This window comes from Anabrus simplex, chromosome 1 (assembly GCF_040414725.1).
Source record: "Anabrus simplex isolate iqAnaSimp1 chromosome 1, ASM4041472v1, whole genome shotgun sequence".
Lineage (NCBI taxonomy): Eukaryota > Metazoa > Arthropoda > Insecta > Orthoptera > Tettigoniidae > Anabrus > Anabrus simplex.
In genome coordinates, this window is record NC_090265.1 from 1,484,405,923 (window position 1) to 1,484,420,215 (window position 14,293).

A 14,293-nucleotide genomic window follows, 5' to 3' on the forward strand; every position below is an offset into this window, starting at 1 on the left:
AAGAGAAAATCGATTAAGAATGGATTAGTAAGTACAGGAAATCATCTAAGGTGGTGCAGCTCTTTTAGATACATGTCAGTTCCCCTTGTAATAGTATATCTCTAATAGGCCAGGGAATTGAACATGGACCTTTGAGGAAGGAGTCAGTGAAAGTCAACCAATATATTTCAGCAGTCATAACGCTGTTAATGCGACTCGTTACCCAAGAATGTAGGCAATGCAGAGTAAAGGAAGAAGTAAGCATTTTCATTTTTGCTTCATGATAATGATGATGATGATGATGATGATGATGATGCTTGGTGTTTTAAGGGGCCTAACATCGAAGGTCATCGGCCCTTTTCATTTTTTAAACCACTGTTTTTAATTTAGAAAATGCGGTGTTGGCCAATATCAATAGTTTTAACGAATAGTCTCCATAGAGTTATCGTTATTATTTCGAAGATGATAATAATAATAGCATTTTATCTATGCGTATTCTATTTACGTATCAGCTAACCATGTTTTAATATACAGGTCATTTCCGTACAACAGGTTAATCAAAGAGAGCTCTGAGTAAATAACCAGCTGGGTAACCGTTAATCGATACGGACAGTTCGGCGCTGAAAGCAAATAACTGTTCCGTGAATAATATAACGTAGGTGCATGTGTTCATTCACAGGTGAATGACATTGGTGACTAGTGTCGACATTAGAATTTGAATGCAATATTCACTGTCCTGATGCCAGTAGTTCTAAAGTGATGTAATTTGTACAGTGACATTGCCGGTTCCATCGTAAATATAGTCGATTGGAAAGAGAGGCATACATGTTGCAGTATACTGTAAATGCAAATAGTGAACAGAGGACAGAAATTATTATTTTAATGTCTTTATATTTCTGGCATAGGCGGGCTATGACACTTGCTACTCCCCAAATAAGTTTGCATTCTATCTAGGCTTGAATAACAATATTGATGTATGGTTTCCCGCTAATTATATTAATGCATGAAGAAACGGGCTCCTTAACGTATAATTAAATCTACACGACACAGATTTCTTTTCCTTTCTCCCAAGTCTTCCCAGCCCCAACTTTTCAACATTTTTGTAACGCTACTCTTTTGTCGGAAATCACCCAGAACAAACCAAGCTGCTTTTCTTTGGATTTTCACGAGTTCTTGAATCAAGTAATCCTGGTCACGGTCCCCTGCACTGGAACCATGCTCTAGTTCGGGTCATATCAGAGACTTACCAGAGAACCAGAGAACCCATTATCTCCCGGTTGCAAGCTCACAGTTGCGCGACCCTAACCGCACGGCCAACTCGCCCGGTAACTATCTGTTAAACGTAGGTCACTGATTTTTGCGGAGTAATATATTAGCATGGCATCGTATTGAAATGACAAGTATATTCTAACCTGCGCTACAGTTGTGCTATGAATTTTGTATAAACGTTAGGGGTACGACCCATCAACAGCCCTAGAATTTATGTTAATCCCTTTACATTCCGGAAGAACGGCTAGACGATGCTTCCTAATAACCACTGCCTAAAATTCAGGAGTCTAGTACATCATAAACATGAGCAGACTGCAGCGCAGTCTAATCTCACTACTCTCTGCCTAAGATACCAACGCCGTACCAACCGCACTATACAGTCAGTCGATACAGAAAGTATCCATGGTTCGAAGGACTGATTAGGGTATAATTATTTTCGCGAAGCGTCTGTCTGCATGTATAATATGGAAGATAATTCCTAACATAAACTTGATCGGTCTTGGGTAATGAATTGCGCCACACGATGCCCACGCCTGAGAGAACATGTGTCTCCCACTTCGTCATTTTGGTACACGTGTTGCTTGGTGCAATAAGTGTTTCCCCTTCTATCGAAACTCCAAGGGGTTGGTCCCTCTCAAACCCAACTTCGGCAGCGGCTCCCTTGTGTGGCTTCCCGAGTTAGCATATTTTATGGTTCAATTTAAATAATTGGAATACTCCTGTGGGAGGCAGAACTGCCCACTACGTACACTGTTAGAGTCCCCTATGCGGCTCATAACGGCGCAAGAATGTAGGTACAATACAATCGATTTACGTTTGATAGTCGCGATTCCATTAAATTGATCAACTGATATTAATGGTCAGATAAAAAAATAACCGAAAGAATGTTTTTTTTCTAACTGTAGAGCTTATGTTAAATGTGCCCGGTTCCTTGTCAGAAAGGCCATCGTTTCTGGCCAATAGGTCACAGGGCCTCGGGTTCAATTCCTTCCCGGGCCGAGGATTCTCCTCTGGCTCGGGGACTAGGTGGCTCGTGTTCGTCTTAATACATTTCTTTTCATTCACCCAAAGCACACCACATATTAACCATTCGCGAAATAGTGAATACATACATCCCTCCATTTAGGGTTGCGTCAGGAAGGTCATTTCACTATAAAACTGTGCCAGTTCACAGTAAGCGCCCACACTCAAGAAATTAGAAGGCATGGAATAATAATAATAATAATAATAATAATAATAATAATAATAATAATAATAATAATGATAAGTAGAGGAAAAAGAAGAAGAAGAAGAAAAAGCGTTTGTCGGAGCCCTTTGCCCCCCACATTATTTGTTCTGAGAGTCTGTGAACTAGCTCCCATTGTCACGGTTAGATTCTCTAGCTCATGCAGGAATTTTAATTGGCTGGGCAGTCTCGAAGAGTAAAGAAGATATGTTTAGGACATTGAGGGGCTATAACAGTGGCGTATGCTAGGATCAAGACGTGGGCTACGGCTAGACTTAGGTTACCCCTTTTTGATGGTTGGCTTTGAACTGCACCCCATAGCTAATGGGAAAGCCTGCTGTGTTGTCAAGGCTGCTTCACAAGCTACTGCCCTAGCCTCTGCTACTGTCAATACTCAACTCCTGATCAGTGGAGATTGTAGCCTAAAGGTTAGCAAATAAAAGTCCTTAGCAAAAGTCCACCTTTGCGACTAAACTTTGGTCCGATGGCCCCAAACACTGGGCTCTCTCCCTCCTTAGCAGTGGCGATCTGATAGAGCGAAGCCTAGCAGAAGCTATCCCGCCCACGGCCACTCGTCTCCCCACGGTCCCCGCACCTATCGGTCATAACAGCAGCAAGCTGTGCGAGGCGGGTCGAGAGGAGAGGGACGCAGAGTCTGGGCTTCAAGATCGGTCTCCGATGCCTTGCTCTTAGAAATACGTACGAAATTTTTTTTTCAAGCTTTAGATTTCTATCGTTTTCATTTGAGGTTTGGGCTTCACCGATAGCCTTGGTGGCCCTCATTATGCGCCACTGAGCTATAGTACTGATACGTGCTTATGCGACTGCCAGCCCGCTGGAAGCCTTTTCTCCGGTATGTCCAGGAGGAGATGAGTGAGTCAGGCTGGAAAGTTCCCGGCCGGCGTGAGGACATGTAAACGCCTATGCGTCTAGGTCAATTGTACTTGCTTTCCGTTTAGTGTCTCCGTGGGTTTTCTGGGAGTGGGGGTTGACACTGGAACATTTCTATTAAGGCCGCAAGTTTGCCGCGAACAAGAGTGTTGGAGTGTTAACAGTAGTAGTGTATTTATTTATTGGTTGGTTATGAGTTGTGTTGTCTTGCCGAGTAATATGTGTTGAGTAGTTCAGGGTATGGAACAATCACGTGAATTAACTATGCAAGTTATCAGTTTCGTCTGGAGACGCGCAAAGTGTACAACAGTCGTGCGTTGTGTTAACCAACGGACGTGAATTCGAACCTAACTACGGGGAACTGTCGTATGAAGTTATGGCGGTACGTGCGAAACGATGTGAAAGGTGAGACCAGTCAACCAAGATTACGGAAGGATCGCCCGTTCCAGGTAAGCACCAGCCAGGTGGAGACAAGTGAGGACAAGTAACTTTTTAAATGGCCACTAATTATTGAAAGGGGCTGCCTGATCGAGGCGGTAAAGGCGTGCTCGGTTGGCCCGGAAGGACGTGGGTTCGAACCCCTGTCAAGAAGTCGAAAAATTTAAGAAACGAGATTTCCACTTCCGGAGGTGCACATGGCCCTGAGGTTCAATCAGCCTATATCAAAAATGAGTACCAGGTTAATTCCTGGGGGCAAATGCGGCCGGGCGTAGAGCTAACCACTCTACCCCAGTAAGTGCCGAGGTTACGGATAGTGGAAGTCTTTACCTTCCACCCCTCCAAGGGCTTTCATGGCCTGTACGGGGATGACATTGCTTTGATTTGCTTTACTAATTACTAAAGTGCTGTCATTTATTGTCAAATACAATTGTGTATTATGATAATTATTTGGGGATATTAGGTCGTGTAATAATAAATAAATACCAGCTGACGCGTTTCAATCCTGCGACCAGGATCGTCTTCAGAGCAACAACAAAGCAGGGCCTCCAGAGTCACGGAGAAAGATGATGACGAGTTAACTATGGAGGGTAGCCATGATCTACTCAAGCCGTACATAGGTAATGAGGCATCCATCAGGAATTCATCGCATTTTATTGGCATTTTATCCAATCTGCGCGTTTCTCCTGGTGATATTCTAGTCAGTTTTGATGTTGTGTCTCTGTTCACTAGGGTTCCAATCATAGACACCTTGTCTCTGTTGGATAAAATCTTTCCTGGTGACATTGTTATTCTGTTTCACATTGTCCTCACTACTACATATTTCAGTTTTCATGGTACAATATACGAACAAATGGATGGTGTTGCCATGGGATCGCCATTGGCACCAGTCATCGCTAATTTCTATATGCAAGATTTTGAAGAGCGTTGTCTTCAATCTTGCACGCTCAAGCCGTCCATCTGGTTGAGATATGTCGATGACACATTTGTTATCTGGCCCCATGGTGAACACGAATTATCCGTATTTTTGGATCACTTAAACAGCATACATCCAAACATTAAATTTACCATGGAGACTGAACGTGGAGGATGTTTACCGTTTTTGGATGTTTTGGTTTCAAAGAAATCAGATGGAACTTTAAGTCATTCGGTTTACCGTAAACCTACCCATACTAATAGATACCTTCATGGGTCCTCTCATCACCATCCTTGCCAAAAGCGTGCTATGCTTAACACTCTTATCAGCCGAGCATGGGAGGTTTGTGAGGAGGATAAATTAAACGGTGAACTTGAGTTCCTAACCAGAACATTTCTGAGCAATGGCTATTCAGGGAAACAGATTGACGAAGTGCTACATCCTAAGCCAAAAGACAGATTGTCAAGTGATTCTCGTTCTTTGAGTCTGGCCTTCTTGCCATACGTGCAATCTGTCACGGATAGGATTGGCAATGTTCTCAGAAAGCACAATGTCAAGACCATTTTTAAGCCTAATATCACCATAGGCAATTGTTTGCGATCTGTCAAAGATCCTATTGGTTTAAACTGCGCTGGAATATATATGATTCCTTGCTCCTGTGGATCGGTTTATTTCGGCCAAACATGTAGGAAAGTATCAAAAAGGGTTAAAGAACATCGCAGGCACTTACGTCTTTGCCAGCCAGAGAAGTCTGCTGTGGCAGAACATGCCATACACAATGACCATCAAATAGTTTTTGATGCACCTTCTGTCATTTGTAAAGAGAAACATTTTATTCCCAGAATCATTCGTGAGGCGATAGAAATTGCTAAACGCCCGAATAATTTTAACAAAGGTGATGGCTATATACTGAGTAGATCATGGCTACCCTCCATAGTTAACTCGTCAACATCTTTCTCCGTGACTCTGGAGGCCCTGGAATGAACTATATTTCTAACAGGGTCTCTCTATCTTGAGTCTGGTTACTATGGAGAGACCGTAGCCATTTTGCTTTGTTGTTGCTCTGAAGAAGATCCTGGTCGCAGGATTGAAACGCGTCAGCTGGTATTTATTTATTATTACACGACCTAATATCCACAAATAATTATCATAATGTCATTTAGTGGTCGTGAAAGTCTACGTATTACAATTGTGTATGTTTGTGTACTGATTAGGTAATTCTATGTTAAATTAGTCAAATAAAGCAGTGTTTTGTTCGTAACAGCATGAGCGATAGTGGCTTCTGTCTCAGGAAGAGACTTAAATGACTGCGTGATCTGCTTCACTAATCAAGTTATATCTGATTTTTTCCCCAAGTCAGGTTATAACAATTTGATCACTCTCGGTCAAGATGAAGGAAGCCAAAGTGTCCATTATTCTCTCAGCCATGAGTTAGGAAATAGAAGATAACAAGGTCCTCAGGTTAATAAAACAAGGCGGAGTATTTCGTTAATATGAAACCACTGGGTACTAAAAGTGAAGTTTTGCTGCAGTTTGCCTCCTTGTAGCATACACGCCATGTCCATTATTTGGAGCCGTGAAAGCATCTCCTTAAATATAAATTGCTTCTGGGCACTCTCTCTCCCTCCCTCTGAATGTTATGGCAAAAACGTTGGTGGTAATATTAATTGATAGGCCAATTCGTCATGAGGAAGAAATTATGATAATAATAATATTATTATCTATATCTATGAAATCAAAAGTGAGTTTGTTCCGCGTTATACAAATCTGTACGCCTCCACTGATCAGTGCTAAAATTTGCTTTAGAGCTCATAAGGCACTCGGACGGGTCGTAGAGCAAGTTATATCGTATAGGTTTATTAAAATATAATTGGTCATAAAATATGATATACGTGTAGAATGATTTTTTTATCTATTGACGCAATTTTTATACGAAGCTCTTAAGCGATAGACTGGGCACACGAAAAGCATGGAGCTTAGAATAGTAAGGAATATGGGCAAACCTCACACAGAAGTACAGACTAAACTCTTCCTTAGTATTCCTGCATTTTGCTCTGTGACACAATCTAGCGATTTTTTCTAGAAAATTAAACTCAATCCCATAAATGAGTCAGACGGGTCGTAAGGGTAGTTTTATCGTCAATGATTTCATAAAACTGGCCATAATGTGTGTTATACTGGCCATTTTTTCCTACCAAACCTCTTATCGGATAGTGTCAGTTGTTTAACCCTGCATTAAGATCATCCTGATTATAATACCGGACAGCCCCCATATATGGTATGCACGGAGCAGGGCTGTGATTTGGAGGTTTTGACCTCAAAGCATGATACATTAATACTCATGAGGGTTCCCGACTAGTTCAACAGATGGCATGCACCAGGTAGGGGTGTCGTTTCGAGATTTCAACTTCAGTGCAAGATATATTCAAACACAGGTAATGAACTCAGTTAATTAACTCAGTCAATTATAATATTAATAGTGACATGAACATAATTAATGATTGGGCAGTTAGTGAAATTTACCTGCGGAATTGAGTGTTTGAAGTTTGGTTGGTGTTTATTTTTCTTTGTGTATTCATTGACCCATGTTTCGCGTGCGATATTAATCGATCTCGGATATGATTAGTTGGAAATTGATAGTTGGAATAACAGCAGTACTTTAATGAATGGCAGTAATATAATGTATGTCATTAAGATACACTTATGTCAGATGTAATTCTACGGATTCTGTACTTCGAGTTCTCACAATTTTCCCTGTATTGGGAATGTAAACCCTTCAATCTAACACGTACCGGTACTGATATCATCTTTTATACAAGTCTCATGGTTGTGCACAGGCTATTCGCTATCTACATGTCTATATCCCGTGGGACGTCCTCACTGGACTAATAGATGTAGAGTGGCTGGATCCTATTTCGGTCCACAGAGACGTAGTCAGCTATGTGAGGGTACTGTTCTGTCCACTCCTCGTGTGCTAACTATCAGGTTGCTTTGCTGTGATACCTTACCTGACCTGACCTGGTGAATAATTCGATGTGTCTAACCCAGTGTGCTCATATGGAGAAAATAGCCTGGAAGCTTCGCTATCACTTGAACCTTGTAATGCAACCAATGGAGCAGTGAAAATGAAATGGCGTATGGCTTTTAGTACCGGAATGTGTCCGTAGACTTTGGCTCGCCATGTGCTGGTCTTTTCATTTGACTCCCGCAGGCAACCTGCGCGTCGTGATGATGATGATGATGATGATGATGATGATGAAATGATTATGAAGACGACACATAGACCTAGTTCCCGTGCCAGGGGAATTAACCAACATGGTTAAAACTCCCGACCCTGCCGGGAATCGAAACCGGGACCAGATCAGCACGCTAACCATTTATCCATGGAGCCGGACAATGGAGCAGTGATTTACTGAGTCGGCTGGTTAACGCGCTCAACGCCCAGCTTGTAAGACTAGTCCTACCACAGTCGCTTGGTATGCATTTCTTAAATATCACTTATCCATATCAATTGACTTCGTGCACGTTTATGCCTAATAAGCTTCAGGTTAAGTGCAGTGGACTAAATCATTTGCTGTAACTGCTCATTGTCAGTGCACATAAAAGATGACTCAGATACCATTATCTTAACTTCCTATATAGATCAGTGATAAACTGTAGGCCTTCCGATGTCAAGACCGCCGTTTCAAACTTGGTAGAAGTAGTCAGATTTTCTAAGGGCAGAGAAAAGTTCAATGTCAGAGTGCAAAAGATCTCTGGTGGCACTTTTGCTGTTCACCTAATAAAAAAAATCCATTCAAACTCAGCCATAGGATGTCCAAGAGAGCTCCAGTTTCTCTGCTGTCTAGTTAAGTATAACGGAACGTCGAAATTGTCACGCAGGCATATAGTACCTCGAATCAAATATGTCTGCTCGCTGTAGCTGAGGCCATGCATGTATTATTATTATTATTATTATTATTATTATTATTATTATTATTATTATCGTACTACGTATTAAACGATGAAAGTAAATTTGGCTAATCTGTGTTACCGAAAATGAAAATATAAGAAAACAGACTCCACGTCAAGTTTTAATCTCATTGTATTTGCACTATGGAAATGTACCTTTAACGCTGGATTGTTTAGCTCAGTCGATAAAGTACTGACTTCCTGAACTCAAGTTGATGGGTTCGCCCCTGGCTCAGGCCGGTAGTATTTGAAGATGCTGAACTGTGCTAGGTTCATTTCCGCAGATTTTTATCGACATGAAATATGACTCTTACGGAACGAAATTCTAACACCTTGGCGACTCTAAAGACCATGAAAGTCGTTAATAGGACGTAATACCAACAGCATTACTGTTATAAATTCTTATTAACTTCTAGAAACTTCATTTAAACTTCACTTCCTCTCTTCCTTCCATAACCGTAACACTCGCTCAGGCTCCACTCTAGCTATTCCTCTTCACCACTCTTCTGTGTATAATAATTATTTTATTGTAACCGGTTCCAGGCTTTGGAATTCCGTGCCAGTAAGTGTCAGGGGCATTGACTCTTTCCTCAAATTTAAAATAACTTGTCGAGACTTCCTGTTGAGAATAACCGATTGAAGCGTGTATATGTGCGTGTGATTGGTAATTGAAAAATTAAAAATGGTTCTGTTAATTTTATATAATGTAAACGTAAGGGTATTTGATAAGTGTGTAAATTGTGTATGTGCAAGTGTCTGTGTGAGAGAGAAAAGAGGACTGAATTAACTAGCTAATAAGCTAATAAGCTGCATATTGTGTGGGTGTATAGCTTAAACTTAGTTAGGAAATAGTATAAGTAGTATAATTAGTAATAGGCAGCCTTAATATTATTTGTTGTATTGTGGTTGAGTGTAACAGAGGGCCAGGTGCCCTAACTTCGCCACATGAAGGAAGTCATAATAAATAAATAAATAGAAAGAGAAGCCCATAACGCAAGTTTCGACAATTATTTAAGGCACCTGAGTTATAACATACACTGAGAAGAATGATTGTTGACGAAAGAAGGCTGGAGAGAAAAAGTGCCCTGAATCATTTATTATTATGTGGAAAGAATGTCACTAGCTAAGAGTTTGGTTAAGGTAACTGAAGCTACGGGTAGTTTGATGCACTTCAGGTCTCCGTTCATTTACGAACTGGAAATGCACGGAAAGATTTTTTTAATTTTTTTTTTTTTTACAATTTGCTTAACGTCGCACCAACACAGATAGCTCTTATGTCGACGATGGGACAGGAAAGAGCTAGGAATAGGAAGGAAGCGGCCGTGGCCTTAACTAAGGTACAGCCCCAGCATTTGCCTGGTGTGAAAATGGGAAACCACGGAAAACCATCTTCAGGGCTGCCGACAGTGGGGCTCGAAACCACTATCTCCCGAATACTGGATATTGGCCGCACTTAAGCGACTGCAGCTATCGAGCTCGGTACACTGAAAGAAACTTCCGAAGTGTTATCACCTCTCCCCCCCCCCCTCCCCCTACTCCTCATATTCAAACTTCATTTCCTTTATGAGCACCTTTCAGCCTTTCAGTTACTGTCGTCTTCCAGTGGACAGTAATGCCGTGAATATGATATGATCGATATGAGCGAATGAACACCTGTATTGTCCATGCTCTCTCATTCTCTATGTCCTGTTAGCTTCAAAAACGCTATTCACTTACTTGTTGAAAGGTTGTCATGTGCTTGGCAACAGCTACTGCCAAAGTGTGCTAGTAATCACTTCGTTCCTGTAACGTCGGCGATCAAGCTGAATCAATGAACTGCAGAAGAGGTGGTATTGTGCGCCAAGTAGAGACGTTTTATTCTTTGTCGATAACGTTCTAGACCGCATGAAGATGAAATGTTTGATAGAGACATCTGGGGAACAGGTTATTATAATCATGGCTGTCAGTAACACGTTAAACTCAAGAGCCGATATTTATTGGAAAGATAAAAATCACTATTTCTTGTCAAACAGAAAATGAATGTTGCGGAACTGTTCATGGTGGGGAGTGGATGGAGAGAATGTCATCCAGCGAGATAAGATCCGGGCTCATTTGTCAAAAGCAGCGACGCGCGCAACGACAAGAAATCATTCGTCCTCGCGAATCAAATGTAATGTTTTATTCGCTTTATCAATTGCATTTTGGGGGTATATTTTAACACGTGGAACCTTTACGTAATATTAATGGTGTGCGTGATTAATAGGAACAATTTTTTGATAATTTATCGTGTCGTGTTACGGATTTGAAATATGAACTCTCACTTTTTTGTTTCGCTTGCCCAGCTCGCTCTAAAGTGGAAGCACTGATTCAGTTGTTGCGAACGCGCTGGCTGATGACAATGCCACTGATTTCTCACTAAGACGGCCGTGGTCCTAATACTGACCAGTTCGTAATGGATTATTTTTAAAAGTCTCTCGTCCCTGAGGTTCCGAATCCACATAAAACTGGATTTCCTTTGGCTTTTATTGCGACCTCTACAGTTACGTAAAACTATAAGCTTGCTTTTTCATTTGCTTAGTCACTAGAGAAATTAGCGTTATTAAGAACAATGAATTATTACTTTCGTATATAAACGCCGAAGTTGTGCATGATGTTATTTCTACTAGTTATTTGCACATTTCCTAACTTTAAGTTGTTTTTGTAGGAAGCAAGCAAGTAAATAAAAATATTGTCAATGATGAATACTGCAAGAGGCAAAATAAAAGTCTTGGTAGTTCGATTCCAAGCCAGTTGACTCTTACTTGGCATCTTGTGTGTGCTTTGCCTGCTCTCCTGCCATTCTTACTAGAGTAGTTGATGACCTGATCCAAGCAAGATAGCTAGTTACAGGACAGTTGACGTCGATGATACTCGTGTGAGACTTGCGAAATGAAAATCTTCTTCTGGTTCCTATTTCAAGTAAAACTGGATTTCCTCTACCTTTTATCACCATCCCCCGTTTCTTAAACTGTACGTGTTTCTCATAAACTATTTTCCCGGGTTCGATTCCCGGCCAGGTCAGAGATTTTTTACCCGGACCTGAGGGCTGGTTCGAGGTTCACTCAGCCTACATGATTAGAATTGAGGAGCTGTCTGACGGTGAGATAGCGATCCCGGTCTAGAAATCCAAGAATAATGACCGAGAGGATTCGTCATGATGACCACACGACACCTCGTCATCTGCAGGCCTTCGGGCTGAGCAGCGATCGCTTGGTAGACCAAGGCCTTTCAGGGGCTCAGTGCCATTCTATATCTGTTTACCCTCCAGGGTCGGTTTTTACCTCGGAGTCAGCGAGGGATCCACCCTCTACCGCCTCAAGGGCAGTGTCCTGGAGCTTCAGACTCTGGGTCAGGGATACAGCTTGAGAGGATGACCAGTACCTCGCTCAGGCGACCTCACCTGCTATGCTGAACAGGGGCCTTGCGGAGGGATGGACAGATTGGAAGGAATGGACAAGAAAGAGGGAAGGAAGCGGCCGTGGCCTTAAGTTAGGTACTATCCCGGCATTTGCCTGGAGGCGAAGTGGGAAACCACGGAAAACCACTTCCAGGATGGCCTGAGGTGGGAATCGAAGCCACCTCTACTCAGTTGACCTCCCTAGGCTGAGTGGGCGCCGTTCCAGCCCTCGTACCACTTTTTCAAATTTCGTGGAAGAGCCGGGAATCGAACCCAGGCCTCCGGGAGTGGCAGCTAATCACACTAACCACTACACCACAGAGGCGGACCATTTCACTGTCAATTAATCTAAAACCACTGAATTATTGACTTTTGTCGCTATTATAATTACTATTCATTTGACCAATTTTTCACCCATAGCTGCTGGGAGTCGAGTTCTCATTTTCGGAAGATATTCTTACTTCGGATTTAACCGCATAGCCAGTTTGTTTGTCACGTCAGTTGTTAGGTGCAGCTGACCAGCGCAGTGCAACGAGGACAGTTTTGTCCGTGAAACTGAGGGTTTGTTCTGAGTGTTTGTCGCCGAGGAATAGTGTCTCTTGCCCGCTGCTATGAGTGAACGCCGTGTCTCTGGAGCAGCGTGAGAGTTCGACTGGGTATCGGCAAGGGACTCTGAATGAAATCTGCTGTGTGTGTGTACGCACCGTGTATGACACACGGTAATGCGAGACGGAGTTTTGCGCGGACTGTGGACTAAATGATTGTGACAGCGAACAGCGAGAAAAAGTGTGGAACTGATTCAGACTATAAATGACAGTTGCGGAAGAGTGTTACTGTTTAGTTTGTAAACAATAATGTGAGCATCTAGTGTGATTGAGTACTGTGGACAGAGAGAGCGCGAATTGGTATAATTGTGTGTACTGTGCCAGCCTAAGTTATAGTCCTGGTGTGTCTGTGTAGTTGTGTTAGCAATTAATGTTAATAAATCCTAGAGTTAAACACTACCAGTTATGAATTTATTTTGCTAGCCGACACGGTATAATATTATTATTATTATTATTATTATTATTATTATTATTATTATTATTATTATTATTATTATATTGAACTTGTGTAATCATTTCCTTCTGTCAGCTAATATTTCTCTTTTCTCTCACGATGTTCCAGGTAAGAAGCAAACAGCCTAAAGAAGGTTACCTTGGAACTAACAACTAGTCAGCTTTGAAGAGGTCAGTTTCATCTTCCCCGAGGACCTGGTCTGTGCGCTTCACTTTGGTGTGTTTATAATATATTACCAACAGTGAGAGTTTTTAAAGAAATAGTAACTAAGCTTGACATTTAACTAGCATTTACTTACACTGTCTACAAATACCAAGAAATCCATTCCTGCTGAGTTAATATCCGAACAACTTTGTCATCAGTATCTGAACTTGGTGAAATATTCAACACAAAATCTGTAATATCTCTGGTACTCTTAGACCGGTGTTAATGACCTCCGTAAGGTACTGGTTCGATTTTTTTTTTCGGGAAAGGGGACGCTGCCATCTCTGTTGAGAGAATAAATTTCTCTATCAATGAAATGTGGAGATTGCCTGTATAACTTTACAAAAATATTATCCATATAATATATATATATATATATATATCGAGGTTAATTTTCCTAATATTAATATAAATAAAATAATATAAATAAAAATAAATATAATTCGAGTTACCAGTAAAGATTAAATGAATTAAATAAATAATTTCATAATCTTAATTTCGCATCAGTGTCGAATATTTCAAATGGCAATCCACTCATGCATCGGTTCTCAGGATGGTTATAATACTTTTCACTTTATCAGGTACAATTCTTCTTCTCGTCATTTCCATGGCCAGGGTTATACCAGTTATCAGCTCTGTCTATTAAGTCACGGTTCGTTAGATCAAGTTTCACCATGATACATGATATCGTCTAGCTGTTGACTTGCACAACGATTAACAGTAATGTGGTGTGTAAACTGTTGGAATTATTTAATTATCTTTAATATTACGAACATCAATCTCAAACACCAGATAGTACTCGTAAAGCCCATTTGGTACTACAGTTTAAAAATCCACACAGTGCGCTTAACAACATCTGCGCTCTATTTTGAAGTGTTCTCTGGAGATTTACGCAACTTGCTTTCCCGAAACAAAAGTTCAGTTTTGTACTGAATAGCGAGATGTG